A 25726-nucleotide genomic window follows, 5' to 3' on the forward strand; every position below is an offset into this window, starting at 1 on the left:
CATGGTTTCTATAATAATTAAGATTATTTTACCAGATTAAATTTTTAAAAACTTTTTCTAATAGACATTACCTTTAGACCATTTTTAGGTTTATAGGAAAATTGAGTAGAAGGTAAAGAGATTTCCCATAAGCCCCCTGCCCCTATACATGCATAGCCTCCTCCATTATCAACATCTGCTACCAGAGTGGTACATTTGTTACAACTGATGAGACTACACTGACACATCATTATCACCCAGAGTCCATAGTTTATGTTAAAGTTCACTCCTGATTAAATTTTTAGGGCGTTGAGTACAATCTCAGTGGTATCTAGCCATTGATTCAATTATTTATTATTGTTTCTATTTAGAAAATTTACTTTTCCCTAAACTGTGACATTTATTGTGCTAATAAGATATGATCTAGGTCTGTAAGGGGTTTATAATCTAGCATTTATCATTTTTATCTAAAATCTATTATGTTTAATTCATTTCTGTAAAGGGCATGCTATTCTACCACCCATGTGGAGCACACTTCTACCAGACCTGTGTCTTATAATTGTACTTACAAGGATTATAACACAGAGGTTTCTGCCAGAATATAAAAGAATGTGTTTTCTGAACCTTACTACTCATCCCTACAGTAAAAGTGGAAGGAGGCAATTTAAATCACAACTCTGATAATTTGTCATTGCAAAGCATTTTAAATAAGACCCTTCAAAAGATCTTCTAGAAGATGCTTGTCTTCATTTGTAAGTTATTATTAGATTCTGATAATACATCAAAGGCCAACTACAATGCAGTCTGCTTTAGCACAGAATTTGGGATAATCAGATCTGTTTCGGCCCTCAGATTTTCATTCAGAGTTATTTTTTCCAGAACAGGCTCCATTATGAAATTGTGTGTTGTCAGCTTCACTCTGGATATAATAAGGACCCTGCAGACACTGAGGAAGTGAGTCTGGGCAAGGACAGGGCACCTGTGTGGATAGACAGTAATTTTCAGGTCTGAACCTGAGTTAACCAGGCCAAACTGGGCAAGTCTTCCATCCACAGGAGACCTGGTACCTGTCTTTCCAGAGCCAGCTGTCTTTTGGGAAGTGGGGTAGGAGTGGGGCAGATAGAATATAGGGTTGGGGAGCACAGGGTCAACACAGTGAGATCACAGCTTCCCTCACTCTCTTTCTCAGTGGTCCCCAATGTGACACACTTCCTTCTACCATGAGCTCTTTGACATGTTCCTCTGAGTCTGCAAAGCAAGCCTTCCCTTTCACTTGGTTAAATAAATCTCCTTTTCAATTTTCATTAATTAAAGAGAACTCTCCTGATCTTCAGACTAAATCTGGTATTCTTGTGTTGTTCCATAGTTTGTTATGGTATATTAATATGATTATTTAATGAATTCTTGTTTCATCCAGTACAGTAGAAGTTCTCATCGCCCAGGTCTTAAGTCTCCTTGGCTTTGTGTCACAAATACTTGGCATGTTGAAGATGCTCAATAAATGCTTATGGGATGAATTAAAAAAGATAGATCTAGTAGCATTAACAGAAAAAAAGAATTACAAGTTGTTAAATACTTATATTGACTTTTTCTAGTTATGTAAAATGTTACGTGATTTAACTAGATCTTAGAAATTTCAGGAATTTTGGATACAGTATAAAATGAAATGAAAATGAATAAATTTTATTTCAGAAAAGTGACTCTACTTGTGATTACAATACTAATCTAATTAATAACAAATTAATAAGGTTAAAACCAATTTAAGCAGTAGTACTTATTCTTTTCATCATATAAGTTTAATTATCTGGCTTTCCCACTATGGAGACCAGCATGGAGTTTCCTTAAAAAACAAAAAATAGAGCTACCATATGATCCTGCAATCCCACTCCTGTTATCCAGAGAAAAACATGGTCCGAAAGGATACATGCACCCCAATGCTCATTGCATCACTGTTTACAATAGTCAGGACATGGAAGCAACTTAAATGTCCATCGACAGAGGAATGGATAAGGGAGATGTGGTACATATATATAATGGACTATTACTCAGTCATTAAAAAGAATGAAATGATGCCATTTGCAGCAACAAGAATAAACCTAGAGATTGTCATACTGAGTGAAGTAAGTCAGACAAAGTGAAATATTGTATGATATTGCTTATATGTTGAATCTAAAAAAATTATACAAATGAACTTATTTACAAAACAGAAACAGACTCACAGACTTAGAAGATGAATTTATGGTTACCATGGGGGAAGGGCAGGGGGTGGGATAGATTGGGAGTTTGGGATTAACATGTACACACTGCTATATTTAAAATGGATAACCAATAAGGACTTACTGTATAGCACAGGGAACTCTGCTCAGTTTTATATAACAACCTAAATGGAAAAAGAATTTGAAAAAGAATAGATAAATGTATATGTATAACAGAATCGCTTTGCTGTACATCTGAAACTAACACATTGTTGATCATCTATACTCCAGTATAAAATAAAATTTTTTTAAAAGCTTAATTATCTGGCTTTTAAGATGAATGAGGGCATCAGTGCAGGTTCATCTTTTGTCCTCTACTTATGTTCGTAAAGGAGCTGAGAGAATCCCAATTTCCCTTGGATTTAGACTAAATTTGCAGAAATAACAAGTAAAAAAGTCAGTAAGTATTCTAAATACTTTAATCTTTACCTACAAACTGGGTAAAGTACAGGTACATTAATTCTTGCTAATGGTATGTTGTAAAACTATTGAGTCAAGAATATATTTATCAAAATGATATGCCTTCTGTAAATACTTTCTGTTCCTAAAGTGACAGTGGTGCAAACGACAATTAAAAGTTTGAAAACTCGTAACCACTGGTTACTTTCAGATTTTTGGACTCAGGTTAGTGAACTTGTTCATTGAAATGGAAAAACTGATGAAAATCAGATTCCAGTGCTGGTGGATAAAAAGTGTGTCACTCAGATATTTAGGATTAATCAAATTATTCTGGGCAGAGAAGATAAGTTAAAGAAATCCTTATCAAAAATCTTGACCTATGAAATGATTTAACAGACAGAAGAATCTAAGACACCTTGTGATCTTTATTTCATAGCAGTTGCAGAATGTACCATATTTTGAGATGAGTCATCATGATTTAATATTTAATTTCTAAGCAATGCCATGCCATGCACAGGGTGAGTGATAGCTGAAAGTACTGGCTCAAATGAGCATGAACTATTGGCACAGTAAGATAGTAGAGACAATGAATGAAGCCTGGAGAGGTAAAACTTAACAGAAGAAACCAATGACAGCATGGATGAGCTAGTGACCAGAGAAAGAATCACATCAGGAAAAACTTTGTAGATATCATGAGTCAGTCCACCAAGGCCAAGAGATAATCCAACAGAGGAAGGGTCAACATGGTCATAAACTTCCAGGACAACAGATCAAGAGGATTTGGGAGACAAGTTGCTGACATTTTAACTCATTATCACCTTTTGCCATCTATTTGCCCTTTCAGAAGATTAACTACCCATGTTAATTTCAAATTTACTAGCTGCTGAATACACACACACACACACACACACATACACACACACACATATATATATTTATATTTTAGGTTAAATAACACAGAGGACTTTAGTCAAGAGCATGTCTTTCATTTTTTCCTCTAAGAATAGGTTACTAGATTTCCTTGGGATAGATAATTCCAAATGTAGTTTCATGATTTTCTTTTTGGATTTGGGTATCATTTTAGTTTTAATCTTTTAACTCTCTCAATACTGTTCATGTATTATATAACCAATATTCTGCAATGTAGTTGGCCTTGATAATATTTACTGTGAAGATGAGCTTCCAGAAACAATACTTTTAAACAACTAGTACTTTTAAGGGACAAATATAGTATAGTATAATATAATATGATGCAATTTTTTTACTATATCACACCTTCCCATATTATTTTGGTTTCTCAAGTTTCAAAGGGCACATGCTCCTTGTAAGACACAGATAGCTATACTTTTGTAGATCAAAACATCTAGGTTATGATAAGAAGCTTATGGTCTCAAAAGATCCTATGGTTAGAAATTTACATATATTCATATTTAGCTGATCTCAGGAGTTTCAAAGGAATCTCCAAGGACTGAAACTTGAAATGCCTTACTTATTTTACTAGGCCAGTTGAAAAATGAAAACATTCTTAATTATTTCAAGCCCATATAGTGGTGTACAGTATAATTAACTCTGATGTGTGCTTCACACTCAATTAGAGGGTATTTTAGCACCAAGATAATTGGACCCAGCAGCACCTGGGAAGTGTAATCAAACAAGTTTATCAACACATATTATTGTCCTATGATCCTGTGTAATTTATGTTGTGCAAAAAGAGAATGGTCAAGACACCTGGGAAAATGTTGCTCATTATTAAAACTTCACTAAGGTCTGAATCCAGTTCAAGGTATTCCTGTTTATTTATTTTGTTACAACTTCATAATCCATGTGCTACTTTTACTAATGGTTTCTTCTTTGCTTATCAGGATGATAAAACCCATTCACTTTCTTTGGTAGTCAATGATTTGTGATATTTTCTTGGTAGTGGGGATAATCTGTTAACATTATTTTTCTTTGGATTTCAAAACTGGAGTTGGGGATACAACCCATATCCTGGAATTTTCAAACACCACCAACCACAGGTTCAAAGGATCCATACTAGAGGCTTGTGTTTAAGAGTGTGGTCTTGGACCTGTAGAGTGGGAGCTTGTTAGAAATGCAGATTCTCAGGTTTCCCCTCCAGGCCTATTGTCTCTGAACTTTAAACACATCCACAGATGATGCTTATGCACATTAAAGTTTGAAAAATATAGGTCTAGCTGGAGTAAGAAATCCTCCAGGATAGAACCCATGGATTGCTTGTCATTGTAGTCCTGTTAGTGGCAGAATGCATGACCATGTGGATGGAAGGAAGGTAAGAAGGAAAAAAGAAAGGAAGAATAGCAGACAGGCTGTGTACCTGGTAGTCATGGGGCAGGTGCTTCAAAATAGATGGAGCCTTCAGGTACTGTCTTAACACAATTGGTCTCAAAATTCCCTCCTCTTACCTCCGTTATCCACACATTTGTAACATTTGTTTCTGGCTTTAGAAGACATAACAAAGACAAGGCCACAGTCATCATTTTTCTTTTTTGATATACCAAGGAGCAAGGGCAGCTCACTTAACCAAGCTTGTTTAGATAAAGGTTTTTTTTTATCTCATAGGGTATTTTGTTTGTTTGTTTGTTTGTTTTGCTCCTGGTTTGAGTAACATGTCTTGAGAAATTTCTGAACTACAAAAACACTCTCCTCTATTAAAAAGTAAAGCCATCTTTGCTGCCTTACACAGGAAAATCTGATTTTCTCATAGCCATGGCTTTTGAACAAGGGAAACACACCAGATTTCTGTAAATCCTGGCTTTGTTCCTATAGGCAAATCAGGCTTTTTTTTTTTTTTTTCTTCTCCAACACATTTTTTTGGAGGAGACTGTACAACCACTTATAATTACATTAGAGTATTTTGTTATTACAGTATTTTTTTTTTTTGGTGGGGGGACTATACAACCACTTATAATTACATTAGAGTCTTTTAGATGATTTTTTTTTTTTTTTTTTTGCGGTACATGGGCCTTTCACTGTTGTGGCCTCTCCCGTTGCAGGGCACAGGCTCCGGACGTGCAGGCTCAGCAGCCATGGCTCACAGGCCTAGCCGTTCCATGGCATGTGGGATCTTCCCGGACCGGGGCATGAGCCCGTGTCCCCTGCATTGGCAGGAGGACTCTCAACTACTCTGCCACCAGGGAAGCCCTAGATGACTTTTAATACAATGTTTGGCCCAATTTTAAAGCATTCACTGAGCCACCTAGTTAAAACTATACTAATGCTAAAATTAAAGTTAATGGAAGCTGAGGAAATGCTTCTTGAGGATTTAATGCCTTGGTCTATTCATTTGTGATTTTAAGTCTTTTTAAATTTGAGAATCTACTGAGTGCTAGATAAAAAATATAAATATAAATATGTATTGCCTTTGGAAAAATAACAATGTATTTAAGAAAATAAAATGTGGACACAAATTGTACAAGTAGAACATAAGTGTCAAGCTAGGTTCTTAGGTATCAGAAATAAAGGACCACTGGCAGCTAGGCTGGTGGGTAAAGGGTTCATATAGTGAAGAGGGTGGAGCCCAAAGGATTTTAGGGCAAATGCCATCATTCCTTGCCTGGAAAATAGGTGAAGGACTTGCTGTGGCCTTTTCACATTGAAAAAGTTATTGAGTACAACATATGAGCCCAGTCATTTCTCAATAGCTAACCAAGCTTTACTACTTCAAAAATTGCCATATTCCATCCCTAGACACATGAGATAGACTTATTGCTGGGAGTTAGGAAAACCAAAAAAAGGAGAGAAAATCTTCTATATACTTCCGTTTCAGACAGCTTCACAGTCATAGTGATGAGAAAACAAGACAGCAAGAGATGTATTTAAAGCTATGCTTATCTCAACAAAGTAGCAAAATTTACTTAGAAGAAGAGAAAAATTTTGTTCCATATGACAATCAGGAATTGTGTGGGTGCCAGTGTGTGTGTCCATATTTCATTTAAAGCCCACATATATTTTTGGAAGAGAAGGTTTACTTTCCGATTGATTTAGACTCTTACAGATACATTTCTACTATCTCTAATGTTCAGTGTTTGGCAAATTCCCATAGGTGATGTAAGTGGAGAGAAGATTCATAAACAAATTCCCCATTATTTGCCTCCTGTTGCTAACTTTACTGGAAGCCAAAATGGTAGTTTCCAAGCAGTAAAGTTTTGTTTTCAACAGCATATTCCATTCTCAGAAGAAGAAGAAAAAGAAAAAAAAAAAAGAAAAAAGAAAAGACATCCAAGGTTTGGGCCTTTGGGCCTCATAGACATTTCCACAAGGAGAAATCAAAACTTCTAAATATTAATCTTCAGTATAATACTTCTAATTATTAACCTCCATTTCCCTGTGAGGAGCTTGCAATTATGCCATCCTAGGCAGATCCTGGCTGGAATGATTTCATATTTAATCAGCTCTTTGATGTAGAAAAGTGTTAAAAGCTTGTTGAACATCTCACTGTTTCCTCTACTATCCTGGACTTGCTTTCCTCTATATCTACAGAGACTCTTGCAGTTGGATCTGTGAAGCCTTTGCAAGGCTTTTTTCTTTGACTCTTGCCTTCAGAGTTCTAGCTCTTCATAGCTTGACTTTCCAGATTTGTGAACAGCTGGAGCAGATATTAAAATCCCAACAGTGCTTGACCAACATAAACTAATTTTCATGGAATATCAACACACTGCTATGATCTACAATTTCTCTGGGTCTGACATCTCCACTCCCCTTCTGTGTGTGACTCAAGGCATAGACTTAATGCTTTGGGGTTCCTGGGATGCCATTCTTAGAAGCAGATGGGCCAATAAATTTACACAATATCTCAGAATGCAAACAGAGCAGCATGTTTAATTTTAGAACCCATTCCCCATGAAAATATAGAATTTTAAAGCATGACTCAGTGAAAGGCTCTTCAGAACTTTAAACCTTGAAATATTTCAGTGGATGTGTGCATTGCCAAGGGGGCATTCCCTGTAATAGAATATTCTAGAATAAAACATTCATAGTAGAAAAAGTGTGGGGAGTTCAGGTACTGATCTGAGTAATGTGATTCTTTAACACAAGAGGGAAACATTTTAAAAACACTAGAAGACAGATAACTTCCCAACATTTTTTTTTTTTTGGCTAGTGTGTAGATTAAGTATGAAATGTTGTGACATTTGGGGACTTGCTCTTCAGAAGGCTCCTTGCTAACAAGGCAAGAGTCTTAGTGCTCCTTTCATTTGATATACAGCTGTTTAAATAGAGTATGCTTAGACCAGTGACCTGAAGGAACATTTGCACTTGTGTTTTCAGCCTCAAAGGTTAGAATAAATGTTTTACTTTTTTTTTTTTTTTTGATACGTGGGCCTCTCACTGTTGTGGCCTCTCCCATTGTGGAGCACAGGCTCCAGATGTGCAGACTCAGCGGCCATGGCTCACGGACATAGCTGCTCCATGGCATGTGGGATCTTCCCGGACTGGGGCACGAACCCATGTCCCCTGCATCGGCAGGCGGACTCTCAACCACTGCACCACCAGAGAAGCTCAAAGTTTTACTTTTCAATGGAGGAAAAAGTCACTGGGAATATTTCATCAACAAGGGAATTGAGGAGAAAAAAAAAATAAATGTTGAACAGATTTGAGCATGGGTTTGCAAAAGATATTCTTGCATTTCTTCTCTGTAGCCATCCTCTAATATGCAGGTGCTCAGCTTGCAAAGGTGGAAAATATTTCATCAGATTTCTGTGAAAATACAAACTCTCTCATGCTACCACTGACTCTCTTAGACTTTTTACCTCCAAAAAAAAAAAAAAAAAAGCTAAAACCCACCATCAATACTTTACTCTGGGTCCCTGGAATTAGTTTACATCTGTGCCTTTGTACAAAAAATTTGCTTTAACAACAGAGTTGTGTCAAAAGCTTCAGAATGGATATCCCAACAGATATAGTTAAATGAAACAGAAAGAGGCAGCTCTGTACCAAGGCTTTCATTTTTGTATTTTTGCTGACTGTACGTTTGATGACAAACAAGCCAGTTATCTTCTGTGGGTATTAGTGTCCACAGATTGCTAAGATACTGCATAAGTTTACAAGTTCATTCTTTCCCAGCCTTAGGGACCCAATAAACCCTAGGAAGATATCTGAAGGAGGCTGATTTTCTACTGTGCCCCTTGTTATGTTATACCTAAATCTCTAAGCTTCTCCTAGTTACCAGAGTCCATAATTAATCCTTTCCTTGCCAGTGCTCTTTCCTCTGCCTAGAAATTTTGATAGTTCCCTATGCCACCATGAATAATGGGACTATGTTGTATTCAAGTTCTCAGCTGTGTGTTAGCTGATTTTGTAATGGAGCTGGACCATATGGGGTCTTCCCAGGAAGACACACCACCTCATATCCTCCACCTACCTTTTGTCTGTAGAAAAACTTCAGCCAAATAATATAATCAGAGAAATGAAGAAAAATGCAGAAGCAAAGAAAAGCAGTCTAATATGAAAACATAATAGTTTAGTCATTAAACAAATTCAAAAACTTTTAGTTCCTCCTCAAGGACTATAGATAATATTCTGAGCCACATCCTTTGAGCTGTTTTGTAGATACTGAAGCCCCCACCAGGTGGAAGAAATTAACTACATGGGAACCAGACTGTAGCCATGACATAAGCTGCTCCGTCTTACACATTTCCGAGAACCATCTTCAAAAAAAAATAGGAACAAATGGATCCTGGAACTAAAGATTAATTTTATGTAAAACAATAAAGATAATGCTGATTGGACGACTGCATGACCAATTTCAAGATGACTGTCAGGACTAACTGTGCTGTTCTGCATGTAGCCCCCTGTCTCCACCATTAAAATCCCCTTTAAAATCTCTTGCCCTCTGATTGACAATGGGAAGTTGGTTCTTCGGGACATGAGTCCACCTTCTTCCTAGGATTACCAGCTTCCTCAATAAAGCTATCTTTTACCCAACATATGTCTCTCAATATTGGATTCTTGAGTGACGAGCAGCCGAACCTGAGTTTGGTAACTCCTCCGTTCCAAGGCACTGGAGAGTGCATGAAGGCTGACATCCTTTTCCTTCAAATGAAATGTTTGTCCTCAGAAAGTAGAAACTTTAATGATTCTAAGGTGGAATTTGTAATATCCCAGGAAGTTGGCAGAGAGGAAAGCTGGGGCATTTGCTTGAAATCACAGTGATGGTTGAGACATACTGAGATGGGCTGCCTTATTCAGTGCTCTTAGGAAGGCACATTGCTAAGATCATTCCCAAAGTAAAGGTAGATCAAAAGCCCCCAAAAGGTCCATTAAATTTCATCCAGTTGTTCCTCAGGAAATGATAAAAAATTCACATAATTATTTATTTGGTACTGATGAAGAAAAGAATAACACTCTCAATAATACTAAGAACTAATTTAATTAAACACTTGCTATGTGTTGCACTTAATCTTCCCAGCCAGCCTCTGAATTAAATATTATTTAACTTTACTAACTTTAACAGTGGGGAAAAGGAGACAGAAAGTTTGAAATATCAATTTTTTAAAATTATTTATTTATTTTATTTTTGCTGCGTTGGGTCTTCATTTCTGTGCGAGGGCTTTCTCTAGTTGTGGCAAGCGGGGGCCACTCTTCATTGCGGTGCGTGGGCCTCTCACTATCGTGGCCTCTCCTATTGTGGAGCACAGGCTCCAGACGCGCAGGCTCAGTCGTTGTGGCTCATGGACCAAGTTGCTCTGCGGCATGTGGGATCCTCCAAGACCAGGGTTTGAACCCGTGTCCCCTGCATTAGCAGGCAGATTCTCAACCACTGCACCACCAGGGAAGCCTGAAATATCAATTTTAAATTAATGCAGCTAGGGAGCTGTGGATGTAGGTTGTCTGACACAGGTTTGTAGCTCTTGTGCAGTGCACACCCTACACATTTGTACATGGAAGCCATAGTCTGACTCCAGTGGTCATATCCTTAACTTCTACAAAGAAATTGCCTCTGCAAGAATGCTCACAGTCACATTTATCTAGGAGCTCCTCTGCATTGCCCTGATTAGATGTTACTTTAAGTTCCTTAGAAAGAATTGAAGTCTGTAAGGCAGGAGGTACTTGGAGGAACAGGGGACTAGGAAATATTATCTCTCAGGCACATGGAAGGAATAGATTTCCTGGTCCCCTTGTGGTTGTTAGACTCTGAGTCTAATTCGGTGACATGAATTGGGAGTGGAAATGACGCATTTCTCTTCTGGGCTAGAGCACTTAATTACCATGTGAAATCCTCTGAAATGCTCTGTCCTGCTACAGCAAACTGCAATTTTCCAGATTGTGGCTGTTCTGTCTGTCTTGGTCCCAGCCTGAAGATGACAATGATGTTGGACAGAGCCCTAGTCAACCCACACGTGGAAAAAAATAAACCTTGTTCAGTCAAGCCACTGGGGCTTGAAATTGTTTCATACCACAGCATGACCTAGCTGATCCAAATGGAAGAATCAAACATTCTATCTCACAATCTACTACTAACATTGTGATCAAACATTTGATCCTCTGATTTTTTGTCTATAAAATGAGGCTACTAAGGCCTTTTTATAGGTTTGTTGCTAAGATCAAATGAGATAAAATACTACACAAATAGAAAATATTACTTAATGTGATGCTTTGCTCCTTTGTAGTTTCCAGAATTGCATCATACAGTAAAGTTTGTGAAAATTCAGGCTAGTTATTTAAGGATTATTGATGTGTTTAAGGCCTACAAAGTGTTTTATGTTTTCTGACATTGAACATAATGACATGGTACTTTCCTTTCATAAAATGATATTCTCTGGAGCCATGGTAAATGGATAATGGGATATAGTATCCAGATAAAAAGTTCAGAACGCAGTAAGCTATTGTGAACTAGGAACGGCATCATGAACATTTGATTATTATCTGAAATAACAGCTTAATACCAATCAAGCTATTGTTAAATATTATATAAATTATAATAATAAAATGATTATGCTCTGGCGATACTACATTTTTGAAAGATTAAAAATTTGAAGTTCTGTTCAGAAGATTAACTTAATCAGTTATCTGAGAGTACATTTTGCATCTTAAATGCATTGGTGGGCACATCAGGAAGTTATCCTATTTAGCACTGCAAAACAATTGAGCTTTTAAAAGAAAATTCTGTCCATGATGGTTTTTCATTCTGTGATATTGCAAATGGTTAAATCAATTAAAATTGCTTTTAAAGAAAGTATAGTCAAATTCAATTCAACAAATGCCTTTTAGGGCCTAGTAGGGGCTATATCCTTGATCATGTACCAGGGATACAGAGGTAGAAAAAAATAGACAAAATCTCTGCCTACAGGAATATTATAGCATATAAAAGTTAATGAACATTGAACATTTCATTACAAATGATACAAATGTAGAAAGGGCCATATTTTGCCTATTATAATGTTTTGGGTTTCCCCTCCAACTGACTATAGGGAAGTCTCCATGCAGGTGAGAAAATTGATCCTTTTTTTCCCCCAGCTGTATTGAGATATAATTGACATATAACACTGTGTATGTTTATATAGGTATATACTGCAAAATAATTGTCACTATAAAGTTAGTTAACAAATCTATGACTTCGCATAGTTATAATTTTTGTGTGTGTGTGGTGAGAACTTTTAAAATCTTTTAGCAACTTTTAAATATGCAGCATGATAATGTTAACTATAGACACTGTGCTGTATATTACATAAAATTTTATTTATCTTATAAGTGGAGGTTTTTACATTTTGACAACCTTTACTCACCCACCCCTAATTTTCCCTCCTCCCAGAAACCACCAGTCTGTTCTGTTTCTATGTGTTTGGTGTTTTTAGATTCCACATATATGCAAGATCATACAGTATTTGCCTTTCTCTCTCTGACTTATTTCACTTAGCATAATGCCTTTATGGGTCATCCATGTTGCCAAAAATGGCCGGATTTCCTTCTTTTTTATGGTTGAATAATATTCCATTGTTTATATATACCATGTTTTCTTTATCCATTCATTCTTTGATGGATACTTAGGATGCTTTCATATCTTGGCTATTGTGAATGATGCTATAGTGAATATAGGGTTGCAGATATCTCTTCAAGAGAGTGATTTTGTTTCCTTTGGGTTTATACCCAGAAGTTGAACTGTTGGATCATATGGTAGTTCTATTTCTAACTTTCTGAGGAAACTCCATACTTCCATAATGGCTGCACCAATTTACAAAGAATATTGGTCTTGATTCTCAAATTTCAAAACAAATAGTCAACTCTCCCTGACCAACTTGTACCTGAAGTTTATAGATACTTCTTTTTTTTTTTTTTTTTTTTTTTTTGCTGTACGCGGGCCTCTCACTGCTGTGGCCTCTCCCGTTGCGGAGCACAGGCTCTGGACACACAGGCTCCGCGGCCATGGCTCACGGGCCCAGCCGCTCCGCGGCATGTGGGATCTTCCGGGATCGGGGCACGAACCCGTGTCCCCTGCATCGGCAGGCGGACTCTCAACCACTGCGCCACCATGGAAGCCCTATAGATACTTCTTTAAGTAATAATTCAAAATATGTATATCCTTGAATTGTATATTACAAAACTCTCCAACATTAGAAATTATATCTATTATAGATAATCTTGAGACCATTCTACTTACTTGGTATTGTAAGTATTCTTATAGTAACCTTGTATGTATAATTATACCCTTGCATGAAATTAAATAAAAAGAAAATTATACATATGAATTTTGTTAGCTTAGGCCTTGATTCATTTATTTGTGCTTCAGTGTAATGGCATTGGTCATTATCAACTGATCCAAGAAATAATCAAACGAGGCTCACTTTCATGATACCTCAGATTTGTTCATGGTGCCTCCTGTGTATGATTCCGCATGATGAAATCCTTTCCAACAATGTTTTTGAAACAAAGAGTGTGTATTCCTGGCAATTTGTAATCAGTAGTTGGTGGGTTTTTACATGTATATTTTGAATATACATCAATTTATTTTTACATTGTGATTAAGATGCACATCTCAGGTTGAGCTTCTGTTTTAGAATATGATAGTAGAAAATATTTCTTTTAAATAAATGCTGTATTAATTTATATCAGACAAAAATGTGTATAATTCCTCATATTTTCTTTTTTTCTCCATCTGCCAGGAAGCTCCAATTCAAAAATCAAGTGGATGATAATATTACTTCTGCTTTCCCTAGTGGCTGACATATTTGCATTGCTCTTTAATTTGTAGCTTTAATTTCCTGCCCTTATTCTAATGAGAATGTTCTTACTGAGTATGCCTTTTATCTCATATCATCTCTAAATGGTTTTGTAGTGAGAAGAGTAATAAGGAAATAAGTGAAATATAGTCACAATGTCCCAAATACTTCATTTTGCCATTCAGTTTTTTTTTTTATGTTGGGTGTTAACACCAGCATGATCTCTTGAACTATTTTAACCCACTGTATAGTTTAACATTCTGGTACCTCAAGGCATCTTGACATCCTGTAAACTTTTAACACCCAATCATTTTGTGAAATATATAAGAAAAATCACAGCTGAGAAGCTTAGACAAAGGTAAGCCAGAGACAAAATTAATTCCTAATATGGTACTTTCTCTTTCAATGAGAGAAAGAAAAAGTAGCCACAGAGACTTTAGTAATTGTTTTAAAATTACCCAGGGTCGGTTCTGTTGAAGAGGTACATTTCACAAGTAGAAAAGATGAAAGAAATCTTCTCAGATCTGGACTTATAACTCAGCTTTTGTAATTCAAAGAAAAAGCGTCACAAGCTGAGTCACCAGCTGTTTTGTATCTCACATGGCAATCAATAATCCAGGTAAACATTAACTCAGAGTAAATCCAGTATCTTGGTACCTTCATTTCTGCAGGTCTGAAGAGGCCAATCTTTTCCTTTGGAAGACAAGAACGGTTTTTAATCAATGTTCTTAATAAAGTAAAAGCAGTTGCCTTAACACCTGGCACACTCCCGGTGAAGGTCATCTGTGTCCCCTCCTGTCATAACCAACCCACTGGGTTGACTCTGTTCTCTTCCTGACACCTCTGAGAACCACAGCTACTTAGGATCAATGTTCAGCTCTTTTGAAACACAAATTTTCAACTCCAGAGAATATTTCTTGATTAAATGTTACTAGTGAGGTAATTTACAGGGAGTTAATTGGATTGAGATTTTAGTTTCCAATAAAATAAAGGCGATGAGACTGAAAAAAATGAATGAGCTCACTGGTTCTTTAAAACACATCCTAAATCTCTGTCTTGTGATATTTCTAAAAACAGAATGACATCTGCAAAGTTTTTCTGTAGTTTTCACATAAACAAAATCAGATACACTTCTGCTATTGTCTTATTTCAAATTTCATAGCTTCTGCCAGCATCTACCATTCATGTCAACATGCAGTTAGCTACCCACCCTGTTAGTGCAGGTTTCAGTAGAGAGAATTAGCCGTCTTTTCAACTTATTAAGAATTTGCCAGAGTGCAAATAGAAATACCAAACACAAAAGAGATTAGCTGAAATATTTCCTTGAGATTGGTGTTTGAAGTAAAACTCTTGGCACCCTTGAAACTAGGAGCTTATTTTTGCTCTGATTAGTCATTTTTTTAGGTGATACAATTTATATTTCCTGCTCGTCTTTGTTTTTCATAGTGTATGGATCATCTCCGTTTGGCTTAAGGTAAATTCTGCTCTTCAAAGAAATAAAGGTTTTGCTATTATCAACTTTGCTTCTTGTAATAACAATTTCCTTTATGAAACCTTTTTTATTGAATGAAACTCAAAGCAGTTAGAGGATTACATAAAACCTAACTCTATATTGACATTAAAAATCAAAAATCTTCTACTTCTTCTGAAATACCTACATTTTTTTTCCTCTGTACTTCTGCTCAGCTAAATGGTAGCAAGTTCCAGATTTTTCAAAATCTGTTCCCAAGTACCCTCCCTGTTCACCCTGCTCTTCATTCTGGATAATATCCTAGTATGGATTTCAGAAGTACTGCCTGATTTCTTAAGCTCTAGATGTTTGGTAGCCAAAAAAAGGTGTTGCTTTTACTTAAGTAAATAACTGAACCATCAAAATAAATAAAGAACAAAGCTCTGAGACCATGTAGTACCTGCTTCCACTTCATTTCCATAATGATTCTTAATTGTTCTATGTCTCTTTTTCCCTAAAGGATATTATAAGAATTTTTTTAGACATTTGTTAACTTTGATTTTTTTTTGCATCTTTACTAAGGTATAATTTACATACTATAAAATTCACATATTACAAAGTTCAATTCAACCGTTTTAAATAAATTTAGAGAGTACACAACTATCACCACTGTCTACCCTTAGAATATTTCCACCGTCTTCTGAAATTCCCCAGGACCCATTTGTAGTCAGCTTGCCCATGGAGCATGGGGCTAAGAGGGAAAAGAAAGTTGTCCTTAAAAGTCAGTGTCATTGTGAGGGCTGTATTATGGGCAGAATGAATGCTTGGACAGTGAATTTACAATGGACTTGGAGGCATTGAAGGTATTGTGATGAAGAATTATTTCTAATTCATAATAAGTAACCATGAAGGAGATGATGGGAGGAGCTGGAATTTCATGGGACACACAGATGAAAATCACTGAGAGCAAATATTTACACAGTGGGAATGCTGTACCAGGTACTGTTCTAACTCCTTTAATGTAGGTTTATTTACATAATACACACAATAACCCTATGAGCTAGTACCACAACTATCCCCATTTCACAGATAAGAAAACTGAAGCCCAGACAAAGTAAATAAGCAGATAAGTGATGGAATTTGGATTCAAACGCAGGAAGTTTCACTCTAAAATCCACGTGGTCACAGAATACTCTACAATTCTTATCAGTGTCACCTGGGTTACAAAATTAGACTAAATAAGAGGTAAACATTGTATAAGTTGGAGCCAACTAGTGAGCAATATTTAAGGTTCTGGGACCCAAATAAGTAGAGCAGGGAAGAGGCACCCCTGTGCAATGTTAAGGTTGTTTCAACCTGGCTGCATTATGCAAGGGTAATGTAAGCAGAGGTGTCTGTGTAAAGTTAAAAGTTTTGGGTGGAGTGAGAAGGAAGCACTAAATGGGGAGCAACGAGGGAAACACAAAGGCAACAATTTTGCATCTTGGGACTAGTCTTCTCTGGCAAAGACCTGTGCTCTCCATTTCTGCAAACAAACCAATATCCACTAATGACTTTGTATCCATGATTGCTTGATATCTTTCTATTCATCTTTTTTTCTTGACCCACTCAATTAATATTTTCCTTTTCCTAGGTTCTCCCTCCTTATTCAGCACATTTTATACTCTTTTTCCAGATGTGTGACAACCACTTCTTGGGCTCTAAACAGATTTCAGACTAATTTGTTTAATGGTTATGTGTTCTATTTTTGCTGATACTGGAGGATTTTAGAAGTCTAAGGAGACTTCCATGGAAGCTGTTCTGTGGTAACTTGAGTTCCAAGTTTGAGAAAATATGTCCTGGCAGCTTTGAGAACTCAAGTACTTCCTTGAGTCCAGGGCCAAAATGGGAAATGCAGCTGGGGCAGATTTTCTGGACTTCAAGTTGCCTTCTTGGTTTTAAAAGCTGAGAGATTCAGATCAGTTAAGGGTCCCTGCAAAGCTAAGCCAGGTGAAGTGATGGAAGCAGCCCTTATAAATGCATTTCCATGTACTCACTGCCCCGGCGGTTAGGAGTATTTTGGCAACAGTTTGAGAAGTGGAAGCATATTTGATACCTAATAAGTAAAAGAGGAAAAGGAAAGGAAGATGCATTATTATAGGCAACAACAGATGTACATTAAAACTATCCTGCTGGAATGATGTGCAGACTTGGAAGATCTTTTTCAGGGAAATAGATTCACCCATATTAAGTTATCTTAAAACATCACAACAGAGGTGTGCCTTTCAGGAACAGATGGAAAAGAATATCCATTCCAGTAATGTTTTTTTCCAAAGAGGTAAGTACCTAGTTCTTGCTAACTTTTATCAATCAAACTACATCAATATAAAATGCTCTGTTTCTGAGACCAGGAAATCCCAGTATAGAAAAAATATATATATATGCTCTTACCCATTTAATATGCCTACATTTCTCTTTTCAACACATTACTTAATTTTAGTTCTTAGTTCCTAAGATAAAATATGTCTTTTCTGAGAAATAAATGCTATAGAAGGAATTTCCCATGTTTTTTTTTTCTTAGCTTTTTAACCACAGAGTTTCCCTAATTGTTACTTGAATAATTGTACCATATTTTGTAAGAATAATTTCATCTGTTATCAATTTAAAATTGTGACCTAGTAGATAGCATTCTTAAAACAAATATAACAAGAACACATGAAATAGTAAGTTAAACTAATGCTTATTGGGTACCTTCAGTGTGCTGGGTTGTGTGCTGTGTACAAAGCTCTCTAGACCAGGAGCAGTAGATCTGGTCTCTAGTTCTGACTCTTTGTAACTATGTGACAGTGAGAAAGTTTCAGTTCCTTGGTTGCTTCATCTGTAAAATTAATTTTATTTTATTAGGGTGCTTCTAGATTTGTGAGCAGGAGAAACCAAGTCTGGCTAATTTAAACAGAAAAGAGATGCATCAAAGGGTACAGATTAAAGGTAGTTCACAGATCCCTGGGGATGGCCACAGACCTGGACTTGGAAGTCAAGGAGGTGGAAACAACATTGATAATCAGGCCGGGGAGCTGACACTTTGGAGGCAGCATTCCTTCGTTTTTGGGCAGGGACTCTACCACCTTGTAGCACTGAACCAATCAGAGCTCACCGCTAAAACCACTATTGCTGCCTCCTCCGGAAACTATTACAGCTGCCACCATGGTTGTCTACAGGGATGTGGAGAAACTCCTGCTTCCTTGTGCCCCTGGTCTGGCCCAGGCATGTCTGATTGACAGGGTCAGGGTGCTATGCATATGTCTCAGCGGCGGGCATGGGGGTGGAGGAGCGCAAGGCAAAGATCTTGCTTTGCTCCCTCTAAAAGGTAGGCAATGCCCCCAATATAAAGGGTGTTCTGGCACTGCACAGCCGAAAAATATACCGTGGAAAGAAACATTTCAAATTCTAGCATCTTCTAGAATACGCAAAGTAATTTGGAAGCTGGTGTTCCTGGAAACGTCCTCTTGATTGCCTGTTGTAGTTTTTTTTTTTTTTTTTTTTTTTTTTTTTTGCGGTACGCGGGCCTCTCACTGTTGTGGCCTCTCCCGTTCTCTCCCGTTGCGGAGCACAGGCTCCGGACGCTCAGGCTCAGCGGCCATGGCTCACGGGCCCAGCTGCTCCACGGCATGTGGGATCTTCACAGACCGGGGCACGAACCCGTGTCCCCTGCATCGGCAGGCGGACTCTCAACCACTGTGCCACCAGGGAAGCCCCTGTTGTACTTCTTAATGGCATCTCATTTCACTTTCATTTATGTCCTGGTTTATCAGATACATTATAAATTCAACCTACTTAGAAAGGATAACACCATTTCACACACTAGGAGTATATATTTGCAATTCATTACTATATTTCTATAGAATTTTGTTTATCTCAGATAGAGTTTGTAGCATATTACATTATCCTGACAACCGTCCCACAGGGTCGCCAGGGCAGGTATTATCAGCTCCTCTTTATAAGGAAGGAAGGAAGACAAGGGCATTCGATGCTACTCTCTGCATGGCAGAGAGGGCGCTAGATGCTGCACCTCTGATTGCTCCAACCAATGGGTCAAACATGCTACCTTCACGGTTATTAAAGTGAAACCTCACCTTTAATTCATGGGAGTTACCTGAGGAAGACAGAGTGAAGAGGGATGCAAAAGTAGGAGGCTGAGATTTCAATTGTCATATTCTGTGCTCTAACCCAGAGCTTCTTAGCTTGGGGGGTGTCCCTCCAGGCTTGGGTGCAGGGAAATGGTGCTCCCTCAGTTCTCCAGCTTGGTTGGGGCCTGCAGCATCCGTCTCAGATAGAAACAAACTGCCCATTCTCTTTTCTATTGTGTTGTGTGTGTGCCCTGATTTGAAAATGCTTGGGAAGTACTGTTCTAGGCAATCGAATCTAATCCACTTGAAAGCTATTTCTCACCTGTTTATTCATACAACATCTACTAAGGGCTCAGCTGTTCCAGGTGTAGTGCCAGCTGTGACAAATATAAAGGTGAAAATACTCAACTCCTGGCCCTCGTTTGTTGTCCACTGGGGTAGGCATCCAGGCATAGGGACAAAAGATCAGATAAGGATGATCAGAGTGGTAGGTACAGGGACTGCAGAAGTACTTAGAAGGGGCTCTTAGCCAAGTTTGCGAGCAAGGGGTTCATGGGAGTCTTCGCAGAGTATTTGATTTTTAGATTTGTAGATGATTTTTACTTTGAATTCTAAAGGAGTACAAGGAATTTTCCAGGCAAAGGGACAAGAAGTGAAGAGGAGACCATAGTCTATGCAGAATGAGCAGCTGCATAAAGACCTGAAGACCCTAGAGGCCTCCCATTTTTCAGAGCATGCAAACACCTGAACACAGCAAAAGAGTAGGTTCGAGGTGGGTAGAGCTTAGAGAACACAAAAGGAAATCCCAGATCCTTCATGTCTTTCTAGATCATGAAGGGTCTTCCATGCTAGAGCCACAATCTCGAGTCTTACTACAGTAATACATAAAAAATAGCATTTGTCTACTCTGTTTTCAGTAACATTGACAATAATGACCTAAAAGTTGACTCAAATAATTCCAGTGAGGATACAAATGGTAGCTAATACCTATTAAGCTGTGGCTATATGGTAACAACTGTCCTAAGTATTTGATAACTATTCAGTAATTTAATCCTCCTGACAACCATATGAGATAAGTATTATCAACCTCATATTGCAGATGAGGAAACTGAGACAGAGAAATCTTTCCACATGTTACATAGAGCTGAAATTTGAACCCATGTAGTCTATGTCCCAGTCTTTGCTTTGACAATATTGCACCCTAATTACAAAATTCTATTTAAGACATCTTCTTTATGAGAATGTCTCTGCTCTGTGAGTTCATGTGAATAATGTTATTTTGAATTGTTTGGAATTACAAGCAGTAGGGAAATTTTACTCATGCTTTAGAGTCATCAGGCTCACTATCCCTAAAATAAAGTCATCCAATTAGAAAGTGTATATCCTTGTCTCCTAAAAAGATTGTTTCCCTTATGGCACCTAACCACTCTGAGCTTTAGTTTTTCATCTAAAAGCCAAAGACGATAATATATTGTTATTAGATGGTTTGGGGGCAATTGATATGTACATAGTTTAGAATGTAATATGTGAGACTGAATCTGACACTACAAAATGAAGCAATTGCAATACTTTTACAATGTAAGATGATGGGACTTCTGCTGAGGTTTATTTGTAAAACAAAGGAGAATGTTACCTTTTCCACATGTCTATCATTTAGCATCAAGTTTATTTATTCCTTATTTCATTGATTATTTTTATTTAATAAGCTTGCTTTGAGTTACTTTGTTTCTGTCTCTGCCCTGGGTACTGCAGAGACAATGGTGGACACTAAAATCCTTTGGTCTTGTGGAAGAGTCAGACACAGATGTAAATAGAAACTATAATGCAATATGCCAAACATATTGATTGTGCTATGTATAGAATTTAATGGAAGCCCTAGTTAAGAAGGCCTTACCCAACCTAGAGCTTCAAGGGAAGAATTCACTGTAACGGGGTTGCCTCCAGGTTTTGTCAGAATAAGTATCAGCAAAGCTTCAGTTAAAACAGGATAGAATTGGTTACTAGAAGAACAAGATTCTGAGCTTTCTTCTCTGCTAATACATTCCATTAATCAGGCAGGTTGGTGGAGCCATCTCTATTTCTTATTTTTTTCCTCTGACCACATTCTCCAGATCTGTTTCTATAACATCTAAAAACTTGCTCAAGTTCAGTCCGGAATTTCAGAAAGCCCTGTGTACCTTCCACAAAGTTCCCTTTCCATTGATCATCATAGCAGGGATATGGCTCTTCATCAGTTTCCAGGACCAGCACAAAGACATTCAGGTCCCTGAATGGGTGTGCAAAGTCTAATGCAAATGCCCTCAGCGTTTCCCAAAATGATCCTTTGAAAAGCACTCCTTGACACATGTTTGAATGAGACACTTTTTTTTTTTAAGCTAGAGTTTTCCCATCCAAATGTTCCTTCAGAGGGTTTATAGCCCAATGAGGGCTCCTAAGATAGCACATGTGTTAAGTTTACTATCAAGAAAGCTATTTTAGAAACACGTGCAAAGAATTAGAAAAGAGACTGTAATAATATCTTCTCATCCTGAGGGCTGTGGAGGTACTGGCATTGTATAGTATTTCCAACAGTGATGCTATGATCATAAAAGCACATAGTTATCTACAAGTGGGCTTTGTTATACTGGGAAGAGATACTTTGAGTAAGTTCCAATTTCACTATTTCCACTCTGTAACTCATTATTTCTTAAGTTCCAATTGTTTCCTGACACTTACCTTAGATTTTTCAGGAAGTTTCTTTCTGGTCCTCCATGAAAGGCAAGTATATTTAGTCTCTACACTTGGTTTACTCCTGGAATTCCAAATTGCTCTACTCTGGCCCTTTTTCCCATTCTTTTAAGGCCCAAATCTCATACTGACTCCTTCATGAAGATTTATCTGTGTCCCGTGCAACTTGGCTTTATGATGATATCCCTAGGATGTGGGCTCCATTATAGGCAGAATAAGCTTCATGGTCTTCTTCCATCCAGGTAGGTGAAGTTGGACTGTGTAAATCAACAGACACAAATCCCAGAGGCTATAAAGAAGAAAAGTCTGCTTTGTTCCAATGCTGCTTTGCAGGTTGAGTGGGGCCTCTTCTCCACTTCACCTCACTCTGAAATTCTGGTTGGCAGTGAAGCCAGTACCTGGAATCTTGCCAGCTGTGCTGGCAGAGGGAAAAAGAGCTCTGCAGAGCCTTGCACTGGTACTTATATGCTTTACCTTGGAAGACACATATGTCATTGTGCTTGCAACCGATTGACTAGTACTAGATCCATGGTCCCTCCCAACCACAAGGGAGCCAGGAAGTGCAATCCTACCATGTGCCCAACAGGTAGAGAGCCATAAATATGTGGTGAACTGAATGAATGACAACCACAGAGCCCTTTGGACCTGGGCTTGATTGGAGGCTTTGGCAGTTACTAATGGTATGTCTTACTCTGGGCAAGTGACTTAGCTGCTAGGTGGCTCCTTGCCTCAGCTTCCTCTTCTATAGAAGTGGAGAGTCCTTTATTCTCCAGTGGCTTCTGGTAAGCAATCATTGACTCTAGAACTCATATCACAGATCTCATTTGCCATTCCCCTTTGGTCCTAAATAGTAACATGAGTACCTCTCATTTTCCCTTTAACAACACAGCTTGCTCTCTTGAATTGAGCTCCTGTAATATTAAGGAAGCACTAGGTGGAAACTAGTTTACTGTCCGACTTGTCTACAGAAGTGGCAAATGCAATTTGACTCTATGATCTTTGTTCATTAAGGGAAGAAAGAAAAATTAGAAGGGGCATGGGTTGAATTCTCAAGACTGTCAGTTGGAAACTCATCTTTTTGTCTCAGAAAAAAATTGTCTCTCAGATAGCTCATAAAGTATTCCTGACGATTCAATTTTTTGAAAGAGGATTTCATTTAGTTCATTCTTCTTAATGAAGTAGCTGTGCATGAGTCAGTGAAGGGCATTGGGCACTATGGATTTGGTAATCATGTTCCAGTTCCTGCTCGGTCATTTTTAATCGACACCTTAGACCCGTCTATTGCTAAAAAACAGATTTATGCACTGTTTGTTGTCAGATCGATGAGCATTACAAGCGATCAGGGTAAAGTGTTGCAAAGACCCGTGTTATTCTTCCTTAAGGATAGAATAGTCAGCTTTAAGTCAGAGTGGGGTAAATTATTCATTTTAATATTGTTGATTTAGGCTCACCTGAAGACATGGCCTTGCCGACCTACAATAAAACTGGCATGATTAAACATTTCTCCCACCTCGAATCTTTCTGCAGCTATTCAGGCTTTTGTGTGCCACAAGCTCCATACTTTTGTATGCATCAAAGGAACAGGCTGGGTCATAAATAGCCATCATTAATTGAAGCTGCTTTCACACTCGGCTGGCAATTTCTCATCTCTGTAATTTAGACAATGTGTATTCTTTAACCAGATGTGAAATTTTATTGTATTTCAATAAATTGAAATATAGCTATTTAATACAGAGCTTTAATTTAAATATATTATAGTGCTCTCTGGACCAACACTTGTTTAGCCATCTTTGAGCTGCATATTAAAATATATTCAACTGCTGGTGAGATTAGTCCACTCCATTACTGGTGTATTTTGGATGATGTCCAATTAACCATATCACTTAGATGGAGATGATTTTGACCTAGTTATTTATAGGAGTGTTGACCCATTTCAGACAACTAAGGAAAGTGTTATCATGCTATTTCTTTTACCCCTCATAATCACCACTGTTCACCACATATTTCTGGCTTTCCACCTTCTGAGCACATGGTAGGACTGCACTTCCTGGCTCCCTTGTGGTTGTGAGGGACCATGGATCTAGTAACAGCCAATCAGCTGCAAGTACAATGGTGTATGTGTCTTCCAAGGTAAAGCACATAAGTGCCAGTGCAAGACTCTGCAGAGCTCTCTTTCCCTCTGCCAGCACAACTGGCAAGTTTCTAGATACTGGCTTCACTGCCAGCCATAGTCAGAATTGAATTATTGATCCCAGAAGAAAGAGACCACCTGTAGAAAACTAGGAAATGTGAGAAGATGTAGTATCAATCTTTAATTCTCAGCTTGGTTTCCTCATGGGCCCTTTATGTACATTTCATCAGCTAGGTACAGCTGTGTTTAGTTTCCCAAATTCCTCAGGCTATTAAATCTTTGCCATGTTGTTTCATCTAGTAGAAATGGTTGTCTCCATATCCTCTCCTAATTGTCTGAGTCATCAAAGTTGCAAAACTCAGCTCCTAAATACCCCTTCCAGAAAGCCCTTCCCAGAGCTTGTTTCAATTTCCCAGGTCCCTGTTCTAATAGATAGCTCAGTAGACAGCACCTATCAGCAATTTATGTGTCTGATGGCTCCACTATAATGCTAGATGCTAGAAAACAAGTACTTTGAATTATTTAACTCTTTACAACCAGGTCTTGGCCATGGTATGGACTTAATAAATATCTGTTGAAAGTCATAGAAACATGACTTTATTTAAATACTATATTTTTAGGAAATGTTAACCACTAGCATATGTGGAACACTTATTGTGTGCTAGGCACTGTTCTTTGCAGTATATCTGTTGTGAGTCATTTAAGGTGCTAAAATTCCCATTATACAGATGAGGAAACTGAGGGACTGGAAGAAGTAACTTGGCCAATGTGACAGAGCCATCCAGTGGTGGAGCCAGCATTCACATCCAGACTAGCTTTAGAGCTAGTAAACAAAACCACCATACTGTTATTTCTCACAGTGCAAATTTCTAACGGTCAATGAGAAAAAAATTAACTGAAAACAAAATTCCTCCTTCCTGTACTTGCTTATTCCTAATGAATGTTCTTTTAAACTCACATAGAAAATAAAGCAGCAACATGTTTCTGTATTTATTGTAGTTTTAGTAATTTCAGACTGTAAATTTGCTTTGAAAGCCCTAGTGTTTAAATATTAATCAAAGCTATAGAACCTTCCAAGCAAGTGCTGTCAGAGAAAGATCAATATTAGTTAGATTTTTACTTGCTGACAAGTTAAAAATTAGCTTATAGTAGCTTGTCTACCTCCTGGAAACACGTTGGCCACTAAGCCCATTGTGGGATTCAAAAGAAAATTTTGGCACTCAACTTTAAAGCAGGGATATGTAAAAACCAGCAAGTAAACCAAACAGTGATTATCTTCTATATTAAATATTAACAAAAAATAATCCTTCTGTGTAATCTCACAATTGTTTTCAAATACAAGCTATTTCCTCTTTGTTTAGGGAAACAAACTTGATAAATACAACTCAATATGTCTCTATGGTGATTTTCTTAGAGATACCCTTTTTTGAGACTTCCAATACATTATAAAATTTATGAATAAAAAGCTTTATTAAATTGTGGAAAGTTTAAAGTTTTCACGTTTG

This window comes from Mesoplodon densirostris, chromosome 4 (genome assembly GCF_025265405.1).
Source record: "Mesoplodon densirostris isolate mMesDen1 chromosome 4, mMesDen1 primary haplotype, whole genome shotgun sequence".
In the NCBI taxonomy this organism is placed as follows: Eukaryota; Metazoa; Chordata; class Mammalia; order Artiodactyla; family Ziphiidae; genus Mesoplodon; species Mesoplodon densirostris.